Genomic DNA, 26,778 nt, shown 5'->3' on the forward strand with positions numbered 1-26,778 from the left:
TTTCAAAGACAGTAGTATCTGGAAAGATGTACACAAAATCATAAATGCCACAAAAGTTCATCCAGACAAAACTGCAAAACTATCTATGAAGATTAAAAAAATGCTAATTAACATATCTGGCAAGCAAAAATATATTTAATACATTTTGCATTGAATATTTGAAATTCAAACTCAGCCTTATATTCTTGTTTTCCATATTTTTTATAGTTTGTTTTTTCCCAGAAGTATTGGTTTACTTTTGAAGCTCTAAGGAATATCTTCTAAAGAGTTACAAGAAATCTTAGAAGTAACTTTGTCTTCACCTTCAAACCAGGTTTTTCATCTTATTTCTCAGTTTCTCCTTAACAGTGTTGTTTATTTTTACTGACTTTTATACCTCTCATTTGACCATAAGAATCTTTATTACACATACCTATAAAATCCAGTCTTAATTCAGCACCACTGAGATTTACCATATTTTTATCTACCACATCTTTCATCATTCAATTTTACTTATTCATATTTACTGGGAATAGGATTAGACTTTGAAAGATCATTATCCTATCAGGAAAACATAATAATATATGTGCCCAAAATACAAACCAATATCAGGTTATACACCTTGATTCCTAGGAACCAGCTTTTCCTTGTGGAAGACTGAACTTTAATCCTTGAGCATGTTGTGTGAAGTACATATACCTGCCTATCCTAAGAAAATGTGAATGGCTTTTTTTATCTTACTTAGAGTCTCAAACTACTTATTTTTATATACTTTGAAAGATAATCAAAGGAAAAAATGAAGAAAGCAAATAGTCTTCCACAAGTTGCTGGAGTATTATTCCAGGAAGATATTTCAAGTTGAAAAGCTAAGAAAGCACAAGGGTAGGTATTTGAACAGGACCAACAAAGGACATGGAAGGAATCAGTGTCCCTAGGATATACTCAAACAAGAGTTAATTTACCAGGCTCTCAGGATCAGGGTCCCTGCCATCCTGAGAGGATAAAGAGGTTATTTTCCATTCTCCTGTCTTTGAACTTTGTATTTCATGGATGTTCCATTCCTTTTCTGTCACAGTGAATAAGCTCATTTACTCCCTAGGTGATCACCAGTACCTCTGCTATAAAGTTCCAACAAAAATAGTATACTGTATAAGTCTTATACAATTTTACATTTAGTACAGTAAAGTCTAATCTGCTGTGAGTGAGCTACATGTGGTCAGTGCTACAAGAAACATGCCACACTTAATACAAACATGATATTTTAATCTTGATTTTCTTTCTCTCATGTATAAAATTTAGAAATGACAGTGTCTTTTCATACTGTCAAAGATACATATGACTAACTGGATGGGTATGAGATATTAGTGGGTAGAATGATGGGTTTTCAGATGTATAAAACCTGTGAAGCAGTTTTCTGGTGTACTTTACATAATATATTTTGACTATGATTTTTATTATGGACAAATGAACAGCTAAAGCTAATTTTTTTCATACTTAGAAGTGTAATGACATTTTAAGTTTGTCAAATGAATTCCGAGGTTCTAGACCCTAAGAAAAACATTAGCTAACATTGCATAATTAGAAATGACATCTTGCAATGGTTATTACCAAATTTGTTAAAACTATCATAGCTATATTATTTCTACAGATATTTGAATATATTTCAATATTGTTAAACCATGGTTTAAGTTGTAATCTGTGAGAAAATAGCTTATTTAACAAAGAAAAGTGGAAGGTCATTTTTAGCTCAACATTTATTTAATGGTGTTCTAAATTGTTTTAAATGTCTATATAAGGTAGGAGCATGTGGGCATAATTTGGCTTGTAGTGAATTTGTAATGCATGAGGATCAGAATTTCATCTACAGCATTCATTTAAAAACCTTAGCATTACTTTGAGATGGTGAGTCGTCCCAGTTCTCGACTATGGCCTCTGTCTTCTGGAACTGATCTCTACCGGTACTATCCCCCTTCATTATGAATTTGAACTAAAGTCATCCCCGTTGGGTCCTGGGAGCCTCTTGCTTCCCTGGCATCTTGAAACCTTCAATGGCTATTCCCAGTTCCTCACCCTCCACTGCTGCACATTTTTATCAGATTTTCTGATCCTCTGTACCTCTTTACCCTCCCCTCTATTACCTGATACATCTCCCCATATTTCCAACCCTCCCTGTCTGCATTCCTCCACCTCCCATGATAAACCTCTTCCCCACTCAATGCAGGACTGAAGCATCCACACCCTGGTCTTCCTTCCAACTAAGCTCCATATGGTCTATGGGTTGTATCATGGACATTGTGAGCTTCTGGACTAATATCCATTTATCAGTGAGTACATACCACGCGTGTTCTTTTGCATCTGTGTTACCTCACTCAGGATGATTTTCTCTAGTTCCATCCACTTGCCTGTGAATTTCATGTTGTCATTGTTTTCAATAGCTGAGTAGCACTCCACTGTGTAAGCATACTACATTTTCTGTATCCATTCCTCTGCGTAGGGACATCTGGGTTCTTTTCAGCTTCTGGCTAGTATAAATAAGGTTGCTATAAACATAGTGGAGCATGTGTCCTTGTTATATCTTGGAGCAACTTTTGGCTATATGCCAAGTAGTGGTATAGCTGGGTTTTCAGATAGAACTATTTCCAATTTTCTGAGGAACCACCAGATTGATTTTCAATGGAAAGACCAGGACAAAAAATGGAGCAGAGACTGAAGGAAGGGCCATCTAGGGACTGCCCCACATGGGAATCCAGCCTGTCTGCAGACACCATATTGCTGTTTCCAAGAGGCACTTGCTGACAGGAACCTGGTGTGGCTGTTCCTTGAGAGGTTCTGTCAGCAACTGACCAACGCAGATGTGGATGCTTGGAGCCAACCATCAGACTGGGATCAGGGAATCCTGTCGGGGAGCTGGCAGAAGGACAGGAAGAATAGAGGGGAATTACAGCCCAATAGGAAGAACCATCCAGTGCTCCCAGGGACTAGGCCATCAACCAAGTAGTGTACAGGAAGAGTCGATGGTTCCAGATACATATGTAGCAGAGAATGTCCTTGTCTGACATGGGAGGGGAGGACCTTGGTCTTGTGGAGGTTTGATGCCCCAGCTTAGGGGGATGCTGGAGCCGTGGGGCAGGAGAGGCTGGGTGGATGGGAGAGCACCCCCATAGAGGCAAAAGACAGGGAGAAGAGGCAGACATGGGATGGGAGGTTTGTGAAGGGTTAAACAGAAAGTGAGATATCATTTAGATGTAAACAAATGGAATGATTAAAAATATATAAATTTAAATTTAATAAAATTTTAAAACAAAAAATCTTAGCATTAGTGCACATGTCTATAAACTTGGTGCTGGCAAGGTAGAGAAAGAAGCTAAATTAGTGAGCTTCAGGTTCAAGAAAGATTATGGGGGTGAGGGGTGGGGGGATTTTATCTAGTATTGGGTGGGGGAAAAGACTGTACCCCTGAGGACCAGCAGAAAGAATGGACATAGGCGACCTTGGAAGAAAGGAGGTTGGGAGGACCCTCTAGAATTTACCAGAGACCTGGGAAGTAAGAGACTCTCAGAACTCAAAGGAGGGGTATCTTAGATGAAATGCCCTAGAGTGGAGAGGGAAAACTTGTTGAGCCCACTTTCAGCAGAAAGAGAGAGCATCAAGTGTGGGATGTGGTTGCTATCTCATAGTCAAAACTCTGACCCATAATTTTTTTTTCTGTCTGAAAGATATTCAGGGATGGAAATGGAGCAGAGCCTGAGGAAAAGAATGTCCAGCAACAGGCCCAAAGTGAGATCAAAGTCAAAGGGGAGGCCACAAGACCTGATACCATTACTGCGACTATGGGGTGCTCACAAAAAGAGACCTACCATGACTGCCCTCCAAATACCCAAAAGTAGCTGAAAGAGTCAGAAGCAGATATGTGCACCCAACCAATGAACAGAAGCTGCTGATCCCTGTGGTTGAATTAGGGAAAAGCTGGAGGAAGCTGAGGAGGAGGACAACACAGTACAAGGGCCAGCAATCTTTATTAACCTGGAGCCCCAAGATCTCTCAGACACTGGATCACCAACCAAGGAGCATAAACCAGTTGAGATGATGCCCTCACACATATACAGCAGAAGACTCCCTGTACTGGGTTCAGTCAGAGAAGATGTACCTAATCCTCAAGAGACTGGAGGCTCTAGGAAGTTCTGGTGGGGTGGGTAGGGTGCAGACATCCTCTTGGAGACTGTGGGGGTTTTGGGGAAGAGGTATTGAATGTGGAACAGTCAGGAGGGGAATAAAATCTGGAGTGTAAAAATAAATAAATAAATAGATAAATACATAAATAAATACACAAATACATAAATAAGTAGATAAATAAATAAATAATTCCAAGGCAAAATAGCATCATCATAAAATAAAAGACAATTTAACATAGAAGGAAGATGCTGAAAAAATAAATAGGATGTGATTTTAAAAGAAAATCAATATTCAGCTCTGGTGTACATATCATACATACATACATACCCAACACTCACATATACAAACAAGTAAATATATCCACACATACACTGAAGAATGGTTATATGCTGATTTACAAAATTGTATAGTAATTCAATCACATACATTGAATATTTAAAATACTATATCTGTGTATAGGCAACTGAATATTGCTTTCAATTTTTTATTTCTCACAAAAGTAATTATTCTATATTGTTATTGTATTATAGAGAATGTTTGGATAAGAATAACATAAATATAAGCAAATAATTGAAAAATTGAAAATATAAGCTTCTTTATGATATCTTCATTTTATATTTTGCTTAAAAAGTGTTATAAAAGTAAAAAGGAAGATAATAGAGATCATCTACTTACAAAATAAGAATATCCAAAAAGGTGAAAAAAAAACGAAATAGAAGTCAAACAATTCATATATATATACACACACGCATATATATATATATGAAGTACAACTAAACTCAAAAACATTAAATTAATATTGCACTGGTTTGAAAATTAGTCCAAATTAAAAAAACAAAGGAATTGAATATAATAATTTTGAATCATTTAGTGAGTGTACATAAATAAGAGTATCAATATGTTTCTTTAGTAATCTAAAATGCATAAAATTTTTTAAATTATATTTCATTTACTAGATATAGTATAATATATAAGTTTACATTATCGCATATTACGCTTTTGCTAATAATGGTTTTAATTTCCTTTCATGGCAATGAAAGATTTGCTCAAGCATTCCCCCAGTTCATTCATAAGACTACTTGTGGTCCATCCATGTTTGACTGTGGCTCTTTGCATCTGTTTTCAGTCAGCTGCTGGGTGGAACCTGTCAGAGAACAGTTATGCTGGGTTCCTGTCTTCAAGCATAAGAATATCATTAATAGTGTCAGGAATTGTACCTGCCTGTGGGATGGGTCTTTGGACTATTCAATGTTAGAAGCTCAAAGGGTTCAAGGAATCATCAAGGGCTTCAACATCTTCAATGAACTTCTTAGTGAAAGTTAATGCCACAGGATGCAAGTAAATACCATTCCTTTAACCTAGCAGGTTCTTTTATCTGAGACTACTAGAAGGTGCCAACCACATTTAGTGTAGGTCTTCATAAGTTAATTAAGGCTATCAAGATACTCCCCTCTAAGCCTGGATGTAGGTAAATCCTCACTGAGATTATCTTCAAAGATGATTCAAGAATATATCAAGTAAACAATTAAAACAACTTTATCACATCTTTCTTCCTTTAGTATCACTATCATCTTGAAGTAATAGAAGTCAAAAATCAAATATATGTTTCATACCACTATATGCCACACAGAGATAATAATGTCAAATAGGAATCAATCCATTTTCTCCTCATCAACTTCCTATTATAAGGATATTAATAAGACCACATGGAACCTGAGATAAGAATGTGTTTAGAAAATTAGTACATCTCACATCTAAGAATGAATGCTTAATTCCTTCTTAAAAGTGAGAACAAAATATTCATGGGAGGAAAAGCAGGGACAAAGAGTGGAGCATAGAATGAAGAAAAAGTCATCCAGAGACTGCCCCACATGGGGATCCATCCCCTGTGCTGCCACCAAACCCAGTCACCATCGCTGAAGCCAAGAAGTGCTTGCTGACAGGAGCCTGATATGGAGTCTCCTGAGAGATTCTGCCATAGCCCTACTGATACAGATAAGGATGCTTGCAGCTAACCATTGGACTGAACAATGGGACCTCAATGTTGGAGCTATAGAAAAGACTGAAGAATTCGAAGGGTTTGCAACACCACAGGAAGAACAACAGTATCAACCAATCAAACCCTACCAGAGGTACTGAACCACCAAAGGGTGAGTACACATGGAGGGACCAGTAACTCCAGTCACATATGTGGCATTGGATGGCTTTGTCCAGCATCAGTGGGAGGAAAAGCCCATGGTCATTTAAAATGTCTTTCACCAGTGTAGGGTAATTCCAGGGTGTTTAGGTTGGAGTGGGTGGGTAGGAATGGGAGCATCCTCAAAGAAGCAGGAGAAGGGGGATGGGGGATGAGAGACGGGGAAAAGGGGATAACATTTAAAATGTAATTCATCATATACCCAAGAGAAAGAAAATTATTTAAAAAGAACGCTTTTGAAATAATTGTTAGTTTCAAAGTTCAAAGAGCTTTGTTAACTCTTCCTCTTCATAAGATAGCCCTTTATCTGCCTACATAAAATATAAGATGTGCGTTTAAGTAGTACATTTTTCATTTACATGTCACTTAGCTATGGATCAACTACTTGTTTACAATATGTATTCATTGAAGCGTAAGCTGAAGGTCATGTTCACAACTTCTCAGTGAACATCATTGAAACACATTTTTAAGAGACATGCACAGAATTTTCAAAATAGAGCTATACTTTTAAAGTTATTTTTAATTTAGTCATCTGTCATTAGCATAAGCATTAAAAGAAATGGTCATAAACCTGTGACTTAGATATAAGGACTACAGAAAATTTTCAAGTGAAATGTTAAATGTATACACTGAGAAATGTGGCTATTTGTAATCCCTTATATCCTGAATAAAATTATGTAAACTATTATACTGTTCTGAGTGCCTTTCAGTGGTCAGTAGAGGCATGATTTTATGCCAGAAATGGCTGGGATGAACAGAACCATTTCTCTGAATTACCCTTTCATTATTTTTAGATGTTTATTCAACTACGTTTAATTGCAGAAAATGAAGACAATCATATTCATACCTCTCCTTGAAGTTTGAGAATCCTGTGTAAATTTTAACTTTTAGTGTGCTTTTAAATTCTTTCCTTCCATAATGTAGTCATTATAGTAATGGTCTTAAAATAGAATCAAAATGAATTTTATCTGAGTTAGTACAAAGCTATCACAGATGCTAATGATAAATATTAATTAATTTTTATTTTTTAAATCCAAGAACAAAAATATTAGGGAATCTAGAATGCTGATGTCTAAATTAATTGTTTTCCTAACTCTAACAAGAATTGTGTCATCATACATAAATACAGTGTCTTTCAAAGTCTGATCCTCAGATATATATATTATATATATATATATATATATATATATATATATATATATATATAGAGAGAGAGAGAGAGAGAGAGAGAGATTAATCCAGGAACATGGCTGTTCTTGACAAGGTATCATATCTAAAGTTCTTACACTTCTGTGTGATCTTGCTGAAATGCAGACATGACACACACATTTAATCCCTCTGGCTGGAATACAAACATGCCCTTAGCATACATCTTTAATCCCAAACAACGAAGATAAACTGTGTTTGAAAATGACATCGAATGCACACAAAGTGATGCATTAGAGAAACATGTGCCGGAATGATTCAGAAACCCAAAATCTCAGGAAAACAGACAGAAAAGAGAAGAGAAGAGAAGAGAAGAGAAGAGAAGAGAAGAGAAGAGAAGAGAGAGACAGAGACAGAGACAGAGAGACAGAGACAGAGAGAGAGAGAAACAGACACAAAGAGAAGCAGTTTTTACCTAGTTAGCTTTACTGAGATGTAGGTGAAGAGAGAAGGAAATAGAGAATAAGGAGTCAGTACAGATGCCGGAATGTGTTGTAGGCCTAGCATAGCAATTCAATGAGAACCAGAGAGAAGCTACTTTGAATCAGGCATCTTTAAAAGGACTTTGAGTTAAACCAGGCACCCAGAGTTCAGAAAGGTCTAGAAAGGGTGAGTTTGTTTAGCAGTAAGTTTCTGAAATAAAAAAAAATTAAATCATGTGAATAAAAGATGCTTTTACAGATTCGTTTTTCAAAATATCTACAGCCTTTGTATTTAATACAATATATTTTTTCCTGTCTGAAAAGAACACAGGAACAAAAATGGAAAAGGAGATTCACTGACAGGCCCAAACTGAGATTCAGCTCAGGGGAAGACCCCAAGGCCTAACACTATTACTGATGCCATGGTGTGCTTACAAACAGGGGCCTATCATGACAGTCCCCCATAAGACCCAACAAGCAGCTGAGTCAGGTGCAGATATGTACACTCAACCAATGGACAGAAGCTAGTCACACCTGTAGTTGAATTAGGGAAAAGCTAGAGGAAACTGAGGAGGAGGGCAACACCATAGATGACTAGCAGTTTCAACTAAACTGGATCACTGAGATCTCTCAGACACTGAGCCACCAATGAGTCAGCATACATCAGCTGATATGAGACTCCCCAACACATATACAACAAATGACCACTGGGTCTGAACTCAGTCAAAGAAGATGCACCTATCCTTCAAGAAACCTGGGGCCCCAGGGAGAGGGGAGGTAGGTGGGATATGGGTGAGAGCAAACTCTTGGAGACAGTTGAGAAGAGAGTGGTCTGTAGAACAGTCGGAGGGTGGATCAGAAGGGGGATAAATTCTGGACTGTAAAAAAAGATGAAAGAATCAAAAAATAAATTACCTTTAATGTAAATATTGTATATTGTAAATATTGTGCTTAATGTTCGATGAGCATGATATAAGTTAAGTATTTCAAATTCACATATACAAGTTTAAAACATGAATATTCTAGAATATTTAGTCTTCTGAATTTGCTAATTATTTTAGCATGTTAATTAATAATTACTTTAAATAATTAACCATTTTGCATAATTCTGTAATTCAAGTGAATTTAATACTAGATATGACATCACATATAGTTTCATTAAGGTTTTAGAATGTAGAACTAAGAAGATGAATAATACTTCTTTACTTTAAAATCATTTTGGTGCTTTTACAGTGGAACTTCCCTTGACTAGCATGATAAACATCTTTTGTTTGATTTTTAACTCTAGCAAATAAAGTTTGCAACTTGATATATTTCCCTCTGTAGTATGGCAAATAGTTACATCAGCTAGGCCGGTGGAATTTTGGTTCTAGATTTTGTTACTGGATGAATTCCATTAAATTTAATCCACCTTTATAATACAGTTAATATATATATATATATATATATATATATATATATATATATATATATATATATATATATGTTTGTGTGCAGGTATGCATATATAATGTGTTTGTTTATTCTAACTACAAAGTAACTAGAATACTTCAGTTTTCCAGTAGCAATTTATATTTATATTGTTTAGTTGAGTTAATATTTACTGAATATATAATGAAAACAGGTACTGGTAGAATATGTGTGAATATCTTTGTAAAAACATAAATTATATTTAGCATTTATTCCGGCAATGGGCGGGACTATTAGATGAGTCACTATGAGCCTATGCATATATGTGCATGATTGTCTGCCTGTATATAGACTGCATACTCATACTATTTTCATAGAATTCAGCTAATTATAAGGGTTGTGCTTAAATATTATTGTAACAAGCATTAAATCAGGAAATCCGAGTCCTCAAAACAGAAATAATAATTCAAGTTCTGAATATTATTCTCCAACCTAGAACCACTTTGGCAGACTCAGATGGCAGGAATTGTAGGTTTTATGCGCACATTAGGATAAGAATGAGAGCATGTATCCAAGAACATTTTCCAACAAGGCAGTGGTTCCTTTCAGTAATAAAAAGCTCACAGCTTAGCTAATTGTTCAGGAGTGTTTAACTGTCAGTAATACTTTCTGCTTAATAACTGGCTAGTACTCAGAACCAAAGTGACCTTTGAAAATGCCAGCCGCCAAACATGACTCAATGTGAAATATTCAGGAGCCTACTGCTCCTTACAGCATGTAGCTGCTCAGGAAGCTGTCATTCTTTTCCTTTCTGTGCCAAAGTAGTATCAAGTCTCAGCTAACACATAAGCATGGTGACAGTTGTTTCTCATTAAAACCATCTGAGTGCAAAACCTAAAGAACTTTCAGAAAAAACAAAAACATATGTGTGAATCATGTTTTCCAGCAATTATTTTAATGTGGTATATTCACTTAATAAGAAAATATAATTTTTAATTCTATTCAAGAAAATATATATATGACACTAATGATGATATTATGTATGTTAGGATCACCATATGCATGAAAAAATTAGAATTACAATGTTTGTATGATTCTATAGTTGAGAACACATTCAAGTGCATATGATGGTCTAGCTAGAGCTAAACTAAAAAGTATAATGCATCATGCAAGCATAATTTATCATCTTTTCCCTTTATTATTGATGATAGCAAAGTTGCATTTCATATGGAATCTGATGGACACAAAATAATATATATATATATTATTTCATATGTATGTATGTATGTATGTATGTATGTATGTATCAGTAACAGGATATTTTTCTTCTTCTTCTTTTTTTTTTTTTTTTTGGAGCTGAGAACCGAACCCAGGGCCTTGTGCTTCCTAGGCAAGCGTCTACCACTGAGCTAAATCCCCAACCCCCAGGATATATTTCTTAACTCAAAATATCTATTCTTATCCTTGGAATACAGTGGTTTGAGTAAAAAAAAATGTGCCTCATAGACTCGTGTGTTCCAACATTTCATATCCATCTGGTGGAATTACATGAGGAGGTTCTGGAAACTCTAGGAGACAGTTTGCTTGGAGGAAGTAAATAACTGGCTCTACTGTTCTATCAGGGAACATACCATGGAACATACTCCCCTACTCCTAACCGCGGCAACACTATTTCCAGGCCACCCTACCATTGCCACCATGTTTCTCTGTCTCCAATTGCATCCTGTAAAATTATAACCCAAAATAAGTCTTTTATCCCTTTAATTGTTTCCTGACAGGCATTTGGATACATCATTGGAAAAAGTTGCTAGTATGATGAGATGTTTCAATTACTTAAGAAGAATTCAATTGCCTTGTAATAATAATTTGAGTAATAATGAGGGTAAGTCATGAAATATTTGAGTTTGTATCTTCTTTGGGTATAGAGTAGGACATGTTCACAAAATTAAAACAAAACAACCTAAGCAGATTACAATAACGAGATTAACAAACAGTCCTTTGCTTTTCCATATTACATCTACTGAAGAAATCTTGATTTTGCCATATTATTGACACTGACATTTACACTTTAAATTTCCAATGGCCTGAAAATATGAGATAGTCAGTTTACTATTATTATTATCATTATTATTATTATTATTATTATTATTATTATCAGTAGTATTAGTAATAGTAGTAGTATAATTTTTGATATAGTATTTTCATTTCTGTAGTTGTTCATGAAATATGTACTTAATGACATTTTCATATACAAACTTTTGTTTAATATTTTTCTACTCTAATTTCACAATCAATTTAGGTTTCTGTGTTCTTTAATGGGCAAGGATTTTCAAATTAGATAAGTGGTTATCAACCAAACAAATAAGAACAGAAATGCTGTAATGACATTAACCTTAGAATACTAAGTACTATAGCACTGGAATTTCAAAGATTAAGGTAAATGATCTTTAATTTTGTTTGGTGCCACCAGAACTTTATTCACCACAATCCTGAACAAAGTGAGTAAATTAAATGTCATTACATTAACTGGCTTCAAAATAGGTTATTATACTTTAGTTAATGTATAACTATCAACAAAACCCTGAGGGATTTACATTTAAAAGACACTAGGAACAATAGATAAAATACAGCAACAGGTATCCAACTACATATAGTTAATTTGTATAATATAATTAATACAATACAGTTAATGAATCTATTTGGAGAACGTAAATGAAAATCATTTGTGAAAATGATAGCATTTTAATAATATATTCTGAGGAGATTGCATATTCACATGTAAACTTGTGAACTGAAACGAAATCAAGTAGATAATGTAAATCTTGTATTATGAAATTACTACAAAATGACATGGGAAAACCTTTAAGGGGATTTTGATTGACACAGATATTCTGGAGTGGAAACACAAGAGACTGATAGTTTTAATTGTTAGTTTAACACAATCTATAGTCACCTAGAAAATGATCTCGGACTATGTCTGTCTCTGATTAATTAACATGGTTGCATTAATTTATACAGAGACACATGTGGAAGACAAAATTCCCTGAACTGGGAATTTTGGAGATGGGAACTGAGAAGCATACAGATATTCATTGTTGTCTTCTAACATTTGCACATAAAGCATCCAGATCTTTGCAGCACCTGGTTTGTTGACTTCCTAAACATTCCTAGGCTGGAATGGAGAATGAGAATAAACCTTTATCCCTTAAGGTGGTTTTGTCAGAGAATTTGATCACAGCACCAGAAATGAAACTAGGAGATACAAGAAATGAAAGTAACGATAAGTAAATCTGATTATCTAAAACTAAAGAACATCAAGTATAACAAGAAAATAATCACCATGTTATACTCTGCATGAGAAAATAGTTTTGTAAATTAGATTTCTGATTGAGTCTCACATCAAAATTAGATGAGGAAATCAGAAAAGCAAATGGCAAAATTACACAAATAAAATCACGTAAGTAAAACTGAGGGAAATTTCAAATAGCAAACTCATAAAAATAATGTACCTGCCAGGAAGAGGGAAGCACAATCAAAGCATTGTGTTTGTCTTATTGTTCTGGTGGCTTGGTCTGTGGACATTGTCTTCATTAATAATTGATGGGGAAGGGCTCAACACACTGTGGACACTGTCACATCTGGTCAGGAGGTCCTGGCTTGTATAAAGAACAAGGTGGGCAGGCCAGGATGAGAAAGCCTGTTAGCAGCCTTTATCTATGTTTGCTGTCACTATTCCTCCATGAATTTCTGATGTAGCTTATTTACTGGTGAATTATAGCTAGAAATTTAAGCCAAATAAATTATTTTCTCCAATAATAATAATAATAATAATAATAATAATAATAATAATAATAATGTATGGAGCCTCCATTAGGTCATTAAAATGATATATATTATTACTCATCAGAAAAACCAGAATAAAATTTTGTACATGGACCAAGTACACTGAAGAGTCCTCATAGTCACTCAAATGAAGTAGGTTTTAACACATTAAAAATAAACTCTATTACCAATAATGTGCTAGTGTAACATTAAGGAAACCAAAATGCTTCCCATTTCACCATTTTACAAAGAACAAGGTCTGAACTGAGTTCTCTAGGTCATGTTTCCTATGCTTCCCACACTTTTTGTGTTTTATAAGTCTGAATTTTTGCCAGGCTGAAAACTGTCTGGTTAACATGTCCTTGTATATGTGTCTGTGTCTATGTCTGTTCCTGTAGCCTGTCTCTGCGTCTTTCTTACTGTATGCCTTTCTCCCTTTGTTTCTGTATATGTCTCTTTCTCTGTCTCTGTCTTTGTCTGTCTCTGTCCCTGTCTCTCTGTCTGTCACTTTTTCTCTGTGTGTGTATTTTTTTGTGTGTGTACATGCTTTGTGGTGGTGGTGGTGGTGGTGGTGGTGGTGGTGGTGGTGGTGGTGGTGGTGGTGGTGGTGGTGGTGTATGTGTGTGTTTGTATGTGTGTGTGTGTGACAGAGAGAGAGAGAGAGAGAGAGAGAGAGAGAGAGAGAGAGAGAGAGAGAGAGAGAGAGATTATGCTGGTCATTTTCTGTACCACTTTCTAAAAAGGTACCTTTGCTATCTCATTTATTGAACAGAGAAAATATCAAATAGAGGAAGCAACATTGGGAGGGCATTTTACAGAAATCTTGAAGAGAGTTTTACCAAGAGCAAACTTTCAGTGACATCAACTGACACAATCTGAACCATAAAATAAATAGTATTACAAATATCATTGTTTACTGAGAAACATCACATATTATATTTAATATTATCCATAAATATCAGGCTCAATTATTTGGTGGATGTTCATTTTTTAAGATTGCTTTCAAATATATGTATATATATTTTTTCAGCAAATGTTACACATGCATTATTCTTGGTCAGGAAAGTGAAAAAGTATGTAAGTAAATATTACATCTAAGCATTTTCTCAGATATTAAAGTCTGATTTCATTGTAAATCTAAGGCAAGTAAGGTTAATTATTGCATAATTCTCTTAGATACAGTTTAAAGAAGAGATCTGAGTATAGAGTAGGATAAAAGCATCAAGTCTTTTGGCCTCAAGGTATATTATTAGCTCCACTTGTGAGGTTCAACAAAAGTTCAAGTATTTGGCCTATACAATACACATGATATGTGTTATCATAATTCATTCTCACAATACAGTATGTACATACCTATTCCTTACATATAAATGTATACATTGGTACATACAAATTGTAGTGGCTCATTGGGAATGGCACTATTTGAAAGTTCGGACATGTTTCCTTTTTGGAATAGGTGTGGCCTTGTTAATGCCAACTGAGGTTGAGCTTTAAGATTTCATAAATTCAACCCAGTCCCAGTGGCTCACTCTCACTTCCCGCTGCCTGTGAAGATATAGAACTCTCTGCCATCTCTTCAACACCATATCTGCCCGCCTGCATCCATCCCTGATGCAAAGAAAATAGTACACTAACTGTTTAGATATAAATCAGCACAACTTAATCTCTTCCTTTTTAAGAATTCCCAGGTTCTTGTTATCTCATCTCAGTCAAAGACCCTAAGATATCAGTTAAACTGAACTATGGTTTCCAGTTGCATTGTAATTTTATTTTTACACTTTGTTTTCCTTTTATTGAAAACTGTTTATCTCACATAATATATCCTAATTTTTGTTTTCCCTCCCTGTCTTCTTCCAAATTTCTCTGAACAAACTCCCTTCTGGACCTAGTCCATTTCTGTCTCTCATTAGAAAGAGATAGTCTTCCAAGGGACAATGATATAATGTAAATATGTATATACACATATAATTTATTAATATATTATAAAATAACATGAATTATATAATATCAATTATTATATAATTATATTTTATTTATTATGCAATTATCATGTAATATAATTACACATAAATACAATATATTATTAATATATAATAAAACACATATATAATATATAATACATATGAATTGGACAAGACAAACAGAAAGAAAAGAGCTTATGAGTCAGCAGAAGAAACAAACGCACTTGTTTGCAAATTCAGGAATCCATAAAAATACTACAGTTGAAGCCATAATAAATATATAAATGGCCTGCACGGTATAATGAATGATGAAAAAATAAATGATATGTATATAATGTAAAAATATTACATATAATATATAAAAAATAAAAAGTTAAAAATTAAAAAGTGAGAGAGAAAAGACTTGACAGGATAATAGACAAGGAACCCCCAGAGATGCCTTTGATTTTCAATTACTATTGGCCTATTTACTGCTGGGCACCTTGACAGTCATTTATTAACCCAATGAGAGTCCCTTGGAGAAAACTAACTTGACATTTGTAAGTGGTTATGAAATGGAGACTGCAGACCTGTGACAGCCCTGGGCATGCTGCCTTAGTCTATGTGAGCACATATGTACTTGTTGATAAGCACACCATGTAGATTAAGAGGGTCTTAATTTCTCGGTCTTTTTTCTATTGTAAACCCTTCCAGCTTCCACTTCTTTTAAAGTTCCCTGAGCCCTGAGGGAAGGGATTTAATGACATATACCATTTAGGACAGAATATTCCATATTTACATTATCTATAAGGTGTAGCTGTGCGTCTATCTGTATGTACTTCCATATATTGCAGGAGGCAGATTTTTTGATAATGACTGAGTAAAGTACTTGTCCATGAGTATACCACAATGTCAATAGAAGTCATTATTGGCTGTCCCGCGCGCGGCTTCCTGCAGGCAGGAAACACGCGGGTACATAGAAATCCTTACTGTGACCAACTTTATTAATCTTAGAAGAGGAAGCGCCCGCCGCGCCAACATGGCACGCTTATAAACACCCTACTGCGGCGCATCCACACCTGATTGGTTGTTTACCCATGGTCTCATAAGGCACGCCCCGGAGTGGGCAAAGACCTGGCACGAAGGCACTCTTGCACATGCCCACAGTTAACTTCCTGAAAGGGGGCCGGCTGGCGTGCAGCGAAGGCTGGCGCCATCTTGTAATGGCGGAGGCTATCCTGGCTTTCCACGTGGGGCGCAGTGGAAGCCAGCGCCATCTAGTGGTGGCGAATGTTATTGCGGCCCTCTACAATTGGCTCCTATTTATTTACTGATATTTAAAAATTATATATATATATATATATGTATATATATATATATATGTGTGTGTGTGTGTGTGTGTGTGTGTGTGTGTGTGTGTGTGTGTGTGTGTCCTCTAGGTCCCTGGGCTATCTAGTGTAAGATTCCTAATTGTTCAAGTAGTGTCAGATATGGGTTCTGTCTGGTGCAATGAATCTTAAGTAAAAGCAGATAAGCAGTTATCAGTTTACTCCAACCAAGTTTGATCTATTATCACAATGGTAGACCAGGCATGCAGGACACTCTGTAGATCAAAGGTGTTGTGCCTGAATTAACGTTTATGTTTCTCCTTGATTTTATGTAAAGTGCCTTCCTGTTGTAACAATGATAGAACAGAAGGATAACATCTCTGCATAGATACTAGATCAACATCTCCATTTGGAATGAGATTTGTAGGTATTGTCTGGAACAATAGGGCATTGTGTCTGTTTGTGGAGGGCAACAAATGTTATTGGTAACAGCCAAATTGTTTGGCAATGGCTATGAACCCCCTTTGAAAATCTCAATTAGATGTAATTCAATCCCAATACTAGCAGATTCCTTTGGACAATGTTGTTACTGTTTCTTTCTTTTTTTCTTTTTTTCTTTTTTTCTTAATTTTATTTTTTAATCTGTTTTATTGGATATTTTTTATTTACATTTCAAATGTTATTCCCTTTCCCGGTTTCCTGGACTACTGTTTCTAACCTGTAAAATACTTTATGGAATATTTTCATTGACTCGTGTGTGTGTGTGTGTGTGTGTGTGTGTGTGTGTGTGTGTGTGTGTGTGTCTGTGTCTGTGTCTGTGTCTGTGTCTGTGTTCTGTGTGTGTATTATTCACTCTTTTGATTTCCTGGTTTGGGATTATATTTTCCTTGTGTTTTCTTGGGTGTGATTACCCCATGTAGTTTGGAGACTTCTAGTGCCTTCTTTGGGACTTGAATCATAGATATTGTTCAACGTCAAAGTTTTTCAAACTATCAGTCTAATGAATGGTCTGATCTATTCAGCCATATTGCTAGGCTGTCCCCATGCAGAGGGGATCAGCTTTCTGCATCATCTGCATTGCTGTCTTCTGAGTCTCTTTCTTACTTGAGTTGTGCCTTTCATGTAGAAGCTTCTTCTATTTAGATTGGATCTTTATCAATTTTGATGCAACCCATATTCTTTCATCACCTGTGCAAATATAGACAAAACCTATTCCCCAACACAGCACATGTACTGACTTCCATTTTGATGTTAAAATGTTTGTAAGACATGTTGCTTAAATTCAGCAGGGTGTCATGTTTTTTCTGTTTTTTCTGTTCTACATATCAACATACAATTCGATCTTAATGAATACACACATAAAATAGGAAATTAGACACTCATGTTCCTTCCCAGCTCTATGACAGGAAGCTAGGCTTCATACCCATGTAAAGACAGAAACAATAAAGCCATATTATAATCAGATATCAACATGCATTGTTTACAACTCTTAGTTTAGTTTTCTCTAGTTGCTCTGGGTTGTTAACAGGAAATGCCTAGATTTTGTTGTTTGTTGTCTCATGCAAGCTAACCATCTTAGGGAGCTTCCAGTCAGAGAGTAATTACCTTGCATATCTCTTGCTGATCAGAATTTATTCCTTAATCCAGTGCTCACACCACACTTTTTATAAGTCCTAGAGAGCTAAGGTCAAGGACCTTAACCTAAAACCAGATGTACAGAGTCTAATAGAAGAGAAATTTGGAAAGAGCCTCAAACACATTAACACGGGAAAAATTTCTGAACAGAACACCAGTAGTTCATGTTCTAAGTTCAACAATTGATAAGTGGAACCTTAAGAAACTGAAAAGCTTTTGTAAGGCAAGACTCTTTCAATAGGAAAAGTCGACAACCTACAATTGGGAAACAAGCAAACAAGCAAACAAATAAACAAACAAACAAACAAACCCTTCACAATCGTTACATAGGACAGAAGGCTAAAATCCAAAATATATAAAGAGCTCTAGAAGTTAATCTCAAAAAACAAAACAAAACAAAACAAAACAAAACAAAAAAACCCCAATAGCCCTATTGTAAAATGTGGTACAGAGCTAAATAGAGAATTCATATCAGCAGAATCTCGATTGCCAATAAGAACTTAAAGAAATGTTCAAACTTCTTAGTCATTAGAGAAATCCAAAGCAAAACAACCTTGAGATTCGACCACACAGCACTTAGATGGCAAAGATCAAAAACTCAAAGTAACAAAACATGCTGGTAAGGATGTGGAGAAAGAGGAATACTCGGGTTGGGGATTTAGCTCAGTGGTAGAGCACTCGTCTAGCAAGTGCAAGGCCCTGGGTTCGGTCCTCAGCTCCAACAGAAAAAAAAAAAAAAAAGGAATACTCCTGTATTGCTGAAAAAATGCTGATGTTCCTCAACCAAATAATGGATATAGAAAATGTGGTTTATTTACACAATGGAATAATATTCAGCTGTTAAAAATGAGGATATCATGAATTTAGCAAGCACATGGATTGAACTAGAAAATATTACCCTGAGTGAGGTAACTCAGACTCAAAAGGACATGCATGGTGTGTACTCAATGATAAGTGGATATTAGCAAAAAAGTACAAAATACACAGGATATAACCTACAGACCTTCAGAAATATAGCAAGCAGAAAGGCCCAAGTAAGAGGTTTCAATCCCATTTGTAAGGGGAAAGGAAATAGTCAGAGAAAGCAGAGGGAGAGAGGGACCTGGGTGAAAGAAGGGAGAGGGAGCAAAAAAACTGAATCAGATGTCTTGGGGGAGGGGCAGAAGAGAGGCCAAGTGGGTCAAGAAAATGATGGAAATACCTAGCCTTGGGGGTGAGAGGTAGGGAGGACCCTTTGGAAAGTACCAGAGAAGACCCAGGAGTTGACAGAATCTGAGGAATCATTGGAAATTACCTTATCCAAAATGCCCATCACAGAGGAGAGGGGACCTGAAAAGACCACTTCCAATAGATAGACAGGGCCTCTAGTGGAAGGACAGGGTTAATAACCCACAGACAAAATTTCTGTCCTGTAGTTGTTTCTGTCTAAAGGAACTGCAAGGACAAAAATGGAGAAGAGGGGCTGGGGATTTATCTCAGTGGTAGAGCGCTTAGCTAGGAAGCGCAAGGCCCTGGGTTCGGTCCCCAGCTCCGAAAAAAAGAACCCCCCAAAAAAATGGAGAAGAGACTGAAGGAAAAGTCTGTCTAATGACAGGTCCAATGTGATATCCAGCTCATGGGGGGTATAGGGAGGAGGCTGGGAGTACAAAGGCCTAACACTATTATTGATGCTATGATGTACTTACTAACAGGAAAGTGGCATGGCTGTCCTCTGAGAGGCCCTACCAGCAGCTGACTGAGACAGAGGCAGATACTTACATCTAACCATTGGACTGAAGTTGGGGAGCCTTATGTTTGAATAAGTGGAAGGATTGAAAATGCTGAAAGGAAGGGTAACCCCATACAAAGACCAGTAGACTCAACTAATCCAGACCTTAGGGAGCTCCCAGAGATTGTGCCACTAACCAGGAGCATACAGGAGATCTGAGGCCCTTGGCACATATATAGCAGAGAATTGCCTGGTCATCCATAAGGACTAAGGACATTGAACATAAAATAATTTCTTTCAACATTCTCTATATAAGACATTTTGAAAGCATCTTATTCTTAAATTACTACTTTATCATAGAACCCGACCCCCCTATTTCTGCCTTCACTATTGATTATGATCATTATTATTGTTTATTATTGATTACTATGAGTTAAATAATAATAACATGGCCTTCATTGTCCTCATTATTCAGTTTCCTGACTTGTTTCCAGAGTCTGAATATTTGTACAGTGTTTCCTAAGTAAAATGAGATTTGTGTCCCTAGCATTCATATTGGTTTTCAAACCAACATACAGCAAAGACTGTTTGAAAGTCAGGTTGACTTGACTTGAAAAAGGAAGCTTTCCCAAGCTGGTCAACCACAATGAAGTTAAAAACAATGTGTTTATACTAAACTCCAGTTGTACCAGTTTCTCTTTCTCTTTGGTTAAGCTTTATTTGTTTTCAACAGTCATAAAAGACCTATCTACCTCTACCCCATCTTAGATAAACACTCCATCCTCCCATGAAGGAGGGTTGTATGTTAGCTTTGGAAGGCTGTAAGAATAAAAGTTTTCTTTGCAATATCCTTGTGTTAGTTCAATTTTGACACCATAACATTTATGAAAAATAGAAGGAAAAGAAAAATTTCTCTAAGGGTAAATCTCTGTAGTAAGTAGCAAAAATTTCCAAATGCTAAGTTGTGTGTGTGTGTGTGTGTGTGTGTGTGTGTGTGTGTTTGCTTATTTTTCCATACATGTTTGTGCAGGTAATCATATTAAAGTACATGTGTCTCTGATGATTTGGGTATACTACAGGCGTTGTGGCCAGTGTATAGATAGAGATAATAAAAGAAATAGTATATTACTATAACAAAGTCATCCTATTCGAGAAGAAATATAGACTTAGAATATTTTTGAGAATTCACATTTGATCCCACAATTGACTATTCTATATTGCAAATTATAAGAGTTCCCCCAAAGAAGAATGACACACCATATCTTTTTTCAGTTTAGAAACTGATAGATTGGGGAATTGTTTTAGTATATCATAACTTAAAATAAACGAAAGTGAAAACATATTTTACTTGACCTACATTTCATTATTTAATTTCTTGCCCCTAGCCTTGTGTGTACTGATTCTAAAGTTAAACACTAGACTTGAAGTTACAATGACTTCTTTGAATTTTGCTTTTGTTTCAAATTCATGTCCTTTTTACCTCCCTCCTCTAAATCTTCAGTGCCTGATCCCATCTTAATCCAATCTTCCCTTGTGTTTCCTTGCTGGATCAGATAACATAAATGGATTTCTTAGAAAAGCTTTTACATTTTATGATCCCTTCCTTATTTTTTAAGATTGCAGTAATCACAGAGTGAAATGAAAAATAAACTACGTGCAAATCTGAATCTCTCTCTTTTGTAATCAGTGATGGATGTGAGCTGGGGCTGCACGACAGCTAGTTTCTGAGTTACATTAATGTCTATGCAGCAGCAGCAGCATCTTCTGGACAAAAATGGAAAAAAAAAGTGATGTTAAGAGATTATACTTAGTATGAGAATGTCATTTGTTAACATACTCCAGTGTATTTTTTAAAAGTAATTATTGGAAATACAAATAAATCTGATAGTTAATATTGTATGAGGTGTGTTGTTCACAAAACTTGAAATTAATATTTCTTTAAGAGGAAACATGATCTGAACATGATTGGACACACTTAAATTTTGGGACCTAGGAAGCGATTTCTGAATTTCGGAATGGTTTGTCCTAACATTGCATTGCAGGCTGGCCATGCTGCATGTTGAGATTCAGTTCTAAAAATAAAAGAAAAGGAAACCACATGAATAACATTCCTGTGTTAAGTACAAGCTACACTTAAATTAGAATTTTTAATATTAAGTGTAATTATACACATTTTTATTGGATATTATTTCACCAAACAACAATCCTGTTTTGAATTGATAACTTTGTGAATCATTGCTACAGGAGAGAATTAACAACAAAAGGTCTTGTTATAGTGGCTGTTACAATCTTGTGACACTGGCTGTTGAGTATCTTTGTGTATATGTTAGTACAAACATGTGTGCTATACATACACAGACACATATATAAACACAAACACATGCACGCATACACACACACACACACACACACACACACACACACACACACACACAGTCAGAAAAGGATGGAGAATCTTTCTGTATCCTGCTGTCTTCTTTTTTGCATCATGAGGCGATGTGTTCCACCAAATCTGGAGCCAGGGTGGCAACAAGCAAGCTCTAGTGAGACTCAGCCTCCCACAGGCCTAGGGTTACAGGCAGATAAACACAAGATTGCTTTTCATGGGTGTTGGGGATTTGAATACTAATCCTCATGCCTGCTTAGCAAGTGCTCTTACTCAAGGAGACACCCTAACAACAACTTGATTATCATTGAAAACTCACTGTTGAATGTCTGGGTGCTGAATGAACAATCTGTTTTGTAATGGCAAACATATTAGTAGGTGGGTTTCCTGGAAGGAAGCAAGGTCATTGGGTCTTTGCTCTTGTTAGGTCTTTTAGGAATATTGTCCTTCTGTATCCTCACTCACATTTCATGCGGTCCTTAAGTGAAAACTTTTACCTTTGTCATATATTTTCCACCATGTTTTGGGGAGCCCTGCCACATCCTCAAAATAAAACCAAGAACACCCTTCCAGAAACTCCAGAATATAAGATCTTAAATCAACTTCTTCTCTAATAATTTATATCAGGTATTTTCTTACAGTGATAGAAATTTGACTATCCCAAATGTATAGGTGCTTACTTTTTCTATTGGCATGACACTGGTGGTTGGTTAATTGCTAGCTAAAAATTGAAATAAATGACAAATTTATTGCCCATTTTTAATCTACATTTTAAGATAAAATTCTTTTTACATTCATTATTTAAAGGTATTATTAGAATTTGGTATAAACAGCATTAGGAAAGAATAAAATCCAGTAATCATGTTTAAAAATGTTGTACTGCATTTGTTTGAGGACAATGGTATCATATTTAGATGCATGACAACACATAGAGTTGTGCTGTAGTCTTGAGTGCACTGGAAAATCAATAACTGGCCACAAGTTAACAGTTATATACGTCCGAAAAGGAGTACTTTCCTCCTGGCATTATTTCTGGATAAATGGGTTTTCTCATTGTTTTAAGAAAACTGCTTTCTTTTATAAGTCTTAACAATATGTAATTGGAGTATGAGACTGAACCAAATGATTCTCTGAATTAACCTAAAATTCTCGTTAGTACTGGATATCATAATTTCATCTGTTTGGAGCATAACAGTTTTGTTTGTACTCTGTTCCTTTTCCCTCAAAACAGATTTGAAATGTTATAATTTTCTTGGCGCTTTTGTTGTATAAATTAGTAGTTTTGACTTCAGGTTTGAATATTGTTTACATGCACATAGCCGTGTAGAAATTAGAATTAGAATTAAATTTATGGTGTGGTTTTCATTATTTTAGTCACTGCCTGAGCCTTAGTTTTTGCCCTCATGCACTTGGCTCATTTAGTGCGCTGACCTCTCTAATTATTTGACTATGTTTACTTTCTTCATTGCAGGTAGACAAGCACCTTTCCATTCAGAGGTTGACTCACTTTTCAGAGAAAGAAGATGGTGCCCAGAAATATAATTTTATAAAATGTTAATAAACTCATAATGTCAAATAATTTTATAAACTTCATGTCAACTAATGTAAGTGTTGTATACTGCTGATGCTGCAAGGAAGATTTGTATTCTGCAAAAGTGGCCAGACCTGTTAAAACACTTCATGGAATGCCAGTGACATGAGCACAGACTGCACAATTGTCTCTTTATAGTTTTCTCTTGGCCTTCCATAAAAGGAAGCATTTCCTCCTTACACCACACTAGAGCCAAAATAGGGGAGAAGAGTCACAGGGTGGTTATTTTTTGAGTGCATGGAGATATTGTCTAGCTTTTGTGCCTAAACATCCCCAGAAATGATGGAGGTCTTTAAGGTATTCAGATTTGTCGAACAAGTATATATTTGCCTCAGGTAGTGGGACTGCCATAGAGGAGTTTAGAACTGAATAATTTATACTGGATATTTTGATACAAGCTGTAGATTGCTGTCTATATGCAGGTGAAGGCAGGCACAACATAAAGCCAGAGCCTGTGAGTGGGCAGTGGAAAAGGAAGGCAGGTGGAGTATATTAGAGACAAGTACAGAGAAGAGAGAGAGAGGGGAAAAAAGGTTGGTGGAAAAGAAAGATGATCCAGATACTGCATGTCTTTACATAGCTACAGGTAGCTATGAATATTTTATAAGGGATTGATAATTACAGGACAATTCGTCTTATCTAGGTGGGCAGTTTTTATCAATATCAATTGACTCTGAGTTCATTGTGTGTACATTTTGTGGGGTGAGAATTTACTGATGTAAATCTGACTGATAAATTGCAAGTCACTAGAGTTTTGGTTTTTTGGGTTACGGAGATTTGTGACAGCTAGCCACAGGGAGCAGATGGATGGGGATGTGAGCGGAATCTGCAGCAAGGGAAGCACAAGATTGGCCGTCGCTGCATGGGCCTAGTCATGGAACCAGCAAGACCTCCAGGTCCAGAGAGTAGCTGGTGTTAGCTTGGGATGGTGGCTTTTTATATATATTTCACAGTACAGATGATGTCCAATGTGGCATGCAAGAATCCACTAGAAATTTAAGACTCTTAACCTGAGAGTTAGAGATTTAGTTCTTAGCAAGCAGAGGGGCGATGTGGTTTCTTAGCGAGAGGAGGAGTCATGTGGTGGATCAAGTGCAGGAACCTTATAGAAACACAACGGCAAATTCAACTCACAGGCTCCAAGGTCCCCTGCGTGCAAAGAGAAAGGTGTCTGCTGTGAGTCAGAGAGACAGAGAATGGAAGCTGCCTACTTCTTAGGGCAGACATTGATTGAACTATACATTTATAAAATTGGGATTATTTGTTTTTAGGATAGATACAGATTTTGTCCAAATCTCATGGGGAATTTTGCCCACAGTTTGGAACTAGAGTAGGGAAAATTACTCACTGACTCCAAAGTAGAGAGCAGTGATAATCGCCTGCTATAAACAAGTACTGATGATTCCTGTGGCTCCAGACAGAGAGCTCAACAGATAGATGGTATAATACAGTCTGCAGGAAACTCATATTCTTTATTTATGGGCTCTATATGAATTTTGGGTCAATATACTGGAATGACAAATTGGTTTAGTTTACTTCATTTGTTTTGCATTGTTTTTATTATCAAAATGAGTGTGATTATGCGTTTTTTGGTTGTTATATTGTTCCCTTGTAATAAGGAAGGGGAGGGGGGAGGGGGATGTTTGCCCGGAAACCGGGAAAGGGAATAACACTCGAAATGTATATAAGAAATACTCAAGTTAATAAAAAAAAAAGAAAAGAAAAGACAGGATACAAGCTTTCCTGGTTGCCGACTGAAGGATAAGCTGATGTGTGAGAAAGGTTTTCTCTCTGGGTTTTTTAGAAAAGGTGCTTAGTGTCCACACATCTTCCAGAGTTATATGAACCAGACTTTTTAGAGGCAGACTGCTTGACTATAAACTGATGTGAATCAAACAAAGCCTATTCTTTGTGCCATCCCTCACATGGCATGAATGAAGACTTATGTTTGAAGCAGCATTTCATCCTAACTATTCACAGACAAATACAATCCATACAGATAGATGTCCTGATGACACTAATTTTTTTTTTTTTGAGATTTGTATATTGAAGACTACACAGCCTTGTTGAGTCTAATCGTCAGACATGCTGAACTGATCTGCTTGAACTCCTGATCTCAGGGACTTTCAGTCAGATTCAGGCAGGACACAGACATCATCAAGATGTCTCATAGCCCATATTCAGCAGGAAGTAGCTATGAAGTATTGTTCCCTGTGCTTGAGGGCTAGAGATGGTTATTCTAAGTTGTCTTTCTGGGAAATTTAGAAATGACCATAATTTGAACAGGGAGGAAATAGCTAGAAATGATTGTATAGCCATAATCTCATCTGGTAGAAATCTTTATAATAGTTACTAGGTTGAAGTCATAATTTTTTACTTTGCTACAGAATTTACTTCGATACAAATTTAAGGTTCTTATTGGTATGAATTTTTATCTATATAAAATTGGGATTAATATTCTTACTCTCATATAGGCATTGTGCCTATACAACACATTTAAGAATATAGAGCTTAGACCCAGTCCTTCTACAACTGTTATTATAAACTGATCTGAGATGATTAAATTCATTTGTTGTTGAGACATGTCTCCTCCTGACAGCATCTCTTTCTTGGAGCATCAGTGGAGTTGCTCCATCTATGGAGATACAGCCACTGGGCAGAAATTGCCTATTTCTTCTACAGACCTGTACTATTCATGAGGAGGCAAATACAGGATAGGACAGCTTACTTCTGCTGAGACAAAATAAGCTAGTCCTTAATATTTCCTGTTTCAAAAGTCTGCCAGATGATCCTGGGCCAGAAGCCTGAAGACTGATGTTCCAAGTTCCTGACATACAGGGGCTGTATAGGTAAGCAGCTGTCTGTACAACTTGTCTCAGTTCTGGAAGCTATGTTAGGCTTCCTGTATTTTCAGATAATATTGGTTGTTCTTGGATTTCTTTTTTTTTTTTAATTAACTTGAGTATTTCTTATATACATTT

The sequence above is a fragment of the Rattus norvegicus genome, chromosome 2 (genome assembly GCF_036323735.1).
Source record: "Rattus norvegicus strain BN/NHsdMcwi chromosome 2, GRCr8, whole genome shotgun sequence".
NCBI lineage: Eukaryota > Metazoa > Chordata > Mammalia > Rodentia > Muridae > Rattus > Rattus norvegicus.